This window comes from Taudactylus pleione, unplaced genomic scaffold (assembly GCF_031769625.1).
Source record: "Taudactylus pleione unplaced genomic scaffold, aTauple2 ptg001270l, whole genome shotgun sequence".
Taxonomy (NCBI): Eukaryota; Metazoa; Chordata; class Amphibia; order Anura; family Myobatrachidae; genus Taudactylus; species Taudactylus pleione.
In genome coordinates, this window is record NW_028285670.1 from 1,297,501 (window position 1) to 1,302,500 (window position 5,000).

Here is a 5,000-nt window from a genome sequence, read left to right on the forward strand (position 1 = left end):
GATTGGGCATGTCCAGTGTGGTTTGGCTGTAGGTGCTCAAAAACATTAACTTTAGACCTCTATTACTTCTTAACTCAAGTAAATTCATTGATAAGTTGAAAAAATTAAATGTAAAATGTAATAGAAAAAAATGTTATGGCAGTATAAAATTACCTACTGCACCTGTTTTTCCCAGGTGGTCTCCCATCAAAGTACTGACCAGACCCAACACTGCATAGCTACCAAGATCAGATGAGATTGGGCATGTCCAGTGTGGAGTGGTGCTCAAAAGCATTAACTTTAGACCTCTATTACTTCTTAACTCAAGGAAATTCATTGACAAGTTGAAAAAATTAAATGTAAAATGTAATAGAAAAGAATGTTATGGCAGTATAAAATTACCTACAGCACCTGGTATTCCCAGGTGGTCTCCCATCCAAGTACTAACCAGGCCCAACACTGCATAGCTTCCAAGATCAGATGAGATTGGGCATGTCCAGTGTGGTTTGGCTTTAGGTGCTCAAAAACATTAACTTTAGACATCTTTTACTTCTTAACTCAAGTAAATTCATTGATAAGTTGAAAAAATTAAATGTAAAATGTAATAGAAAAGAATGTTATGGCAGTATAAAATTACCTACAGCACCTGGTATTCCCAGGTGGTCTCCCATTCAAATACTAACCAGGCCCAACACTGCATAGCTTCCAAGATCAGACGAGATTGGGCATGTCCAGTGTGGTTTGGCTGTAGGCGCTAAAAAACATTAACTTTTTTACTTTAGACCTCTTTTACTTCATAACTCAAGTAAATTCATTGATAATTTGAAAAAATGTAATGTAAAATGTAATAGAAAAGAATGTTATGGCTATATAAAATTACCTACAGCACCTGGTATTCCCAGGTGGTCTCCCGTCCAAGTACTAACCAGGCCCAACACTGCAAAGCCTCCAAGATCAGACGAGATTGGGCATGTCCAGTGTGGTTTGGCTGTAGGTGCTCAAAAGCATTAACTTTAGACCTCTATTACTTCTTAACTCAAGTAAATTCATTGATAAGTTGAAAAAATTAAATGTAAAATGTAATAGAAAAGACTGTTATGGCAGTATAAAAATACCTACAGCACCTTGGATTCTTAGGTGGTCTCCCATCCAAGTACTAACCAGGTCCAACACTGCATAGCTTCCAAGATAAGATTAGATTTGGCATGTCCAGTGTGGTTTGGCTGAAGGAGCTCAAAAACATTAACTTTAGACCTCTTTTACTTCTTAACTCAAGTAAATTCAATGATAAGTTGAAAAATGAAATGAAAAATGTATTAGAAAATAATGTTATGGCAGTATAAAATTACCTACAGCACCTGGTATTCCCAGGTGGTCTCCCATCCAAGTACTAACCAGGCCCAACACTGCATAGCTTCCAAGATCAGACGAGATTGGGCATGTCCAGTGTGGTTTGGCTGTAGGTGCTCAAACACATTAACTTTAGACCTCTATTACTTCTTAACTCAAGTAAACTCATTGATAAGTTGAAAAAATTAAATGTAAAATGTAATAGAAAAGAATGTTATTGCTGTATAAAATTACCTACAGCACCTGGTATTCCCAGGTGGTCTCCCATCCAAGTACTAACCAGGCCCAACACTGCATAGCTTCCAAGATCAGATGAGATTGGGCATGTCCAGTGTGGTTTGGCTGTAGGTGCTCAAAAACATTAACTTTAGACATCTTTTACTTCTTAACTCAAGTAAATTCATTGATAAGTAGAAAAAATTAAATGTAAAATGTAATAGAAAAGAATGTTTTGGCTGTCTAAAATTACATACAGCACCTGGTATTCCCAGGTGGTCTCCCATCCAAGTACTAACCAGGCCCAACACTGCATAGCTTTCAAGATCAGACGAGATTGGGCATGTCCAGTGTGGATTGGCTGTAGGTGCGCAAACACATTAACTTTAGACCTCTATTACTTCTTAACTCAAGGAAATTAATTGATAAGTTGAAAAAATTAAATGTAAAATGTAATAGAAAAGACTGTTATGGCAGTATAAAAATACCTACAGCACCTTGGATTCTTAGGTGGTCTCCCATCCAAGTACTAACCAGGCCCAACACTGCATAGCTTCCAAGATCAGACAAGATTGGGCATGTCCAGTGTGGTTTTGCTGAAGGAGCTCAAAAACATTAACTTTAGACCTCTATTACTTCTTAACTCAAGTAAATTCAATGATAAGTTGAAAAATGAAATGAAAAATGTATTAGAAAATAATGTTATGGCAGTATAAAATTACCTACAGCACCTGGTATTCCCAGGTGGTCTCCCTTCCAAGTACTAACCAGGCCCAACACTGCATAGCTTCCAAGATCAGACTAGATTGGGCAAGTCCAGTGTGGTTTGGCTGTAGGTGCTCAAACACATTAACTTTAGACCTCTATTACTTCTTAACTCAAGTAAACTCATTGATAAGTTGAAAAAATTAAATGTAAAATGTAATAGAAAAGAATGTTATTGCTGTATAAAACTACCTACAGCACCTGGTATTCCCAGGTGGTCTCCCATCCAAGTACTAACCAGGCCCAACACTGCATAGCTTCCAAGATCAGACGAGAATGGGCATGTCCAGCGTGGTTTGGCTGTAGGTGCTCAAAACCATTAACTTTAGACCTCTTTTACTTCTTAACTCAAGTAAATTCATTGATAAGTAGAAAAAATTAAATGTAAAATGTAATAGAAAAGATGTTTTGGCTGTCTAAAATTACATACAGCACCTGGTATTCTCAGGTGGTCTCCCATCCAAGTACTAACCAGGCCCAACACTGCATAGCTTTCGAGATCAGACGAGATTGGGCATGTCCAGTGTGGTTTGGCTGTAGGTGCTCAAAAACATTAACTTTAGACCTCTATTACTTCTTAACTCAAGTAAATTCATTGATAAGTTGAAAAAATTAAATGTAAAATGTAATAGAAAAGAATGTTATGGCAGTATAAAATTACCTACTGCACCTGGTTTTCCCAGGTGGTCTCCCATCCAAATACTGACCAGGCCCAACACTGCATACCTACCAAGATCAGACGAGATTGGGCATGTCCAGTGTGGATTGGCTGTAGGTGCTCAAAAGCATTAACTTTAGACCTCTATTACTTCTTAACTCAAGGAAATTCATTGATAAGTTGAAAAAATTAAAAGTAAAATATAATAGAAAAGAATGTTATGGCAGTATAAAATTACCTACAGCACCTGGTAATCCCAGGTGGTCTCCCATCCAAGTACTAACCAGGCCCAACACTGCATAGCTTCCAAGATCAGATGAGATTGGGCATGTCCAGTGTGGTTTGGCTGTAGGTGCTCAAAAACATTAACTTTAGACCTCTTTTACTTCTTAACTCAAGTAAATTCATTGATAAGTTGAAAAAATTAAATGTAAAATGTAATAGAAAAGAATGTTATGGCTGTCTAAAATTATCTACAACACCTGGTATTCCCAGGTGGTCTCCCATCCAAGTTCAAACCAGGCCCAACACTGCATAGCTTCCAAAATCAGACGAGATTGGGCATGTCCAGTGTGGTTTGGCGGTAGGTGCTCAAAAGCATTAAATTTAGACCTCTATTACTTCTTAACTCAAGGAAATTCATTGATAAGTTGAAAAAATTAAATGTAAAATGTAATAGAAAAGAATGTTATGGCAGTATAAAATTACCTACTGCACCTGGTATTCCCATGTGGTCTCACATCCAAGTACTAACCAGGCCCAACACTGCATAGCTTCCAAGATCAGATGAGATTGGGCATGTCCAGTGTGGTTTGGCTGAAGGAGCTCAAAAACATTAACTTTAGACCTCTTTTACTTCTTAACTCAAGTAAATTCAATGATAAGTTGAAAAATGAAATGAAAAATGTAATAGAAAAGACTGTTATGGCAGTATAAAAATACCTACAGCACCTTGGATTCTTAGGTGGTCTCCCATCCAAGTACTAACCAGGTCCAACACTGCATAGCTTCCAAGATAAGATTAGATTTGGCATGTCCAGTGTGGTTTGGCTGAAGGAGCTCAAAAACATTAACTTTAGACCTCTTTTACTTCTTAACTCAAGTAAATTCAATGATAAGTTGAAAAATGAAATGAAAAATGTATTAGAAAATAATGTTATGGCAGTATAAAATTACCTACAGCACCTGGTATTCCCAGGTGGTCTCCCATCCAAGTACTAACCAGGCCCAACACTGCATAGCTTCCAAGATCAGACGAGATTGGGCATGTCCAGTGTGGTTTGGCTGTAGGTGCTCAAACACATTAACTTTAGACCTCTATTACTTCTTAACTCAAGTAAACTCATTGATAAGTTGAAAAAATTAAATGTAAAATGTAATAGAAAAGAATGTTATTGCTGTATAAAATTACCTACAGCACCTGGTATTCCCAGGTGGTCTCCCATCCAAGTACTAACCAGGCCCAACACTGCATAGCTTCCAAGATCAGATGAGATTGGGCATGTCCAGTGTGGTTTGGCTGTAGGTGCTCAAAAACATTAACTTTAGACATCTTTTACTTCTTAACTCAAGTAAATTCATTGATAAGTAGAAAAAATTAAATGTAAAATGTAATAGAAAAGAATGTTTTGGCTGTCTAAAATTACATACAGCACCTGGTATTCCCAGGTGGTCTCCCATCCAAGTACTAACCAGGCCCAACACTGCATAGCTTTCAAGATCAGACGAGATTGGGCATGTCCAGTGTGGATTGGCTGTAGGTGCGCAAACACATTAACTTTAGACCTCTATTACTTCTTAACTCAAGGAAATTAATTGATAAGTTGAAAAAATTAAATGTAAAATGTAATAGAAAAGACTGTTATGGCAGTATAAAAATACCTACAGCACCTTGGATTCTTAGGTGGTCTCCCAACCAAGTACTAACCAGGCCCAACACTGCATAGCTTCCAAGATCAGACAAGATTGGGCATGTCCAGTGTGGTTTTGCTGAAGGAGCTCAAAAACATTAACTTTAGACCTCTATTACTTC

The 5,000-nt window shown here is 37.5% G+C and overlaps 5 non-coding genes and 14 pseudogenes across 5 annotated transcripts in view; all 19 read right to left on the reverse strand.

Annotated features, from left to right (window-relative positions):
* Positions 1–34, reverse strand: part of LOC148448561 (5S ribosomal RNA) — a 119-nt gene extending 85 nt beyond the window's left edge. The window contains exon 1 of the ribosomal RNA XR_015875387.1: positions 1–34. This exon is cut by the window's left edge and continues 85 nt beyond it. This is a non-coding gene — a ribosomal RNA (5S ribosomal RNA).
* A 344-nt stretch (positions 35–378) lies between these two features.
* Positions 379–497, reverse strand: LOC148448562 (5S ribosomal RNA; annotated as a pseudogene).
* Positions 498–613: 116 nt separating this feature from the next.
* On the reverse strand, positions 614–732 carry LOC148448563 (5S ribosomal RNA; annotated as a pseudogene).
* Positions 733–856: 124 nt separating this feature from the next.
* LOC148448564 (5S ribosomal RNA) lies at positions 857–975 on the reverse strand (annotated as a pseudogene).
* Positions 976–1,325: 350 nt separating this feature from the next.
* Positions 1,326–1,444, reverse strand: LOC148448565 (5S ribosomal RNA). Its single transcript, XR_015875388.1, has one exon. It is a non-coding gene; the product is annotated as a 5S ribosomal RNA (ribosomal RNA).
* Positions 1,445–1,560: 116 nt separating this feature from the next.
* LOC148448566 (5S ribosomal RNA) lies at positions 1,561–1,679 on the reverse strand. The gene has a single exon (XR_015875650.1). It is a non-coding gene; the product is annotated as a 5S ribosomal RNA (ribosomal RNA).
* A 116-nt stretch (positions 1,680–1,795) lies between these two features.
* Positions 1,796–1,914, reverse strand: LOC148448567 (5S ribosomal RNA; annotated as a pseudogene).
* Positions 1,915–2,030: 116 nt separating this feature from the next.
* Positions 2,031–2,149, reverse strand: LOC148448568 (5S ribosomal RNA; annotated as a pseudogene).
* A 115-nt stretch (positions 2,150–2,264) lies between these two features.
* Positions 2,265–2,383, reverse strand: LOC148448569 (5S ribosomal RNA; annotated as a pseudogene).
* A 116-nt stretch (positions 2,384–2,499) lies between these two features.
* Positions 2,500–2,618, reverse strand: LOC148448570 (5S ribosomal RNA; annotated as a pseudogene).
* Positions 2,619–2,733: 115 nt separating this feature from the next.
* LOC148448571 (5S ribosomal RNA) lies at positions 2,734–2,852 on the reverse strand (annotated as a pseudogene).
* Positions 2,853–2,968: 116 nt separating this feature from the next.
* LOC148448572 (5S ribosomal RNA) lies at positions 2,969–3,087 on the reverse strand (annotated as a pseudogene).
* A 116-nt stretch (positions 3,088–3,203) lies between these two features.
* On the reverse strand, positions 3,204–3,322 carry LOC148448573 (5S ribosomal RNA; annotated as a pseudogene).
* A 116-nt stretch (positions 3,323–3,438) lies between these two features.
* LOC148448574 (5S ribosomal RNA) lies at positions 3,439–3,557 on the reverse strand (annotated as a pseudogene).
* A 116-nt stretch (positions 3,558–3,673) lies between these two features.
* On the reverse strand, positions 3,674–3,792 carry LOC148448575 (5S ribosomal RNA; annotated as a pseudogene).
* Positions 3,793–4,141: 349 nt separating this feature from the next.
* LOC148448576 (5S ribosomal RNA) lies at positions 4,142–4,260 on the reverse strand. Its single transcript, XR_015875389.1, has one exon. It is a non-coding gene; the product is annotated as a 5S ribosomal RNA (ribosomal RNA).
* A 116-nt stretch (positions 4,261–4,376) lies between these two features.
* Positions 4,377–4,495, reverse strand: LOC148448577 (5S ribosomal RNA). Its single transcript, XR_015875661.1, has one exon. It is a non-coding gene; the product is annotated as a 5S ribosomal RNA (ribosomal RNA).
* Positions 4,496–4,611: 116 nt separating this feature from the next.
* On the reverse strand, positions 4,612–4,730 carry LOC148448578 (5S ribosomal RNA; annotated as a pseudogene).
* A 116-nt stretch (positions 4,731–4,846) lies between these two features.
* Positions 4,847–4,965, reverse strand: LOC148448579 (5S ribosomal RNA; annotated as a pseudogene).
* Between the last annotated feature and the right edge of the window lie 35 nt (positions 4,966–5,000).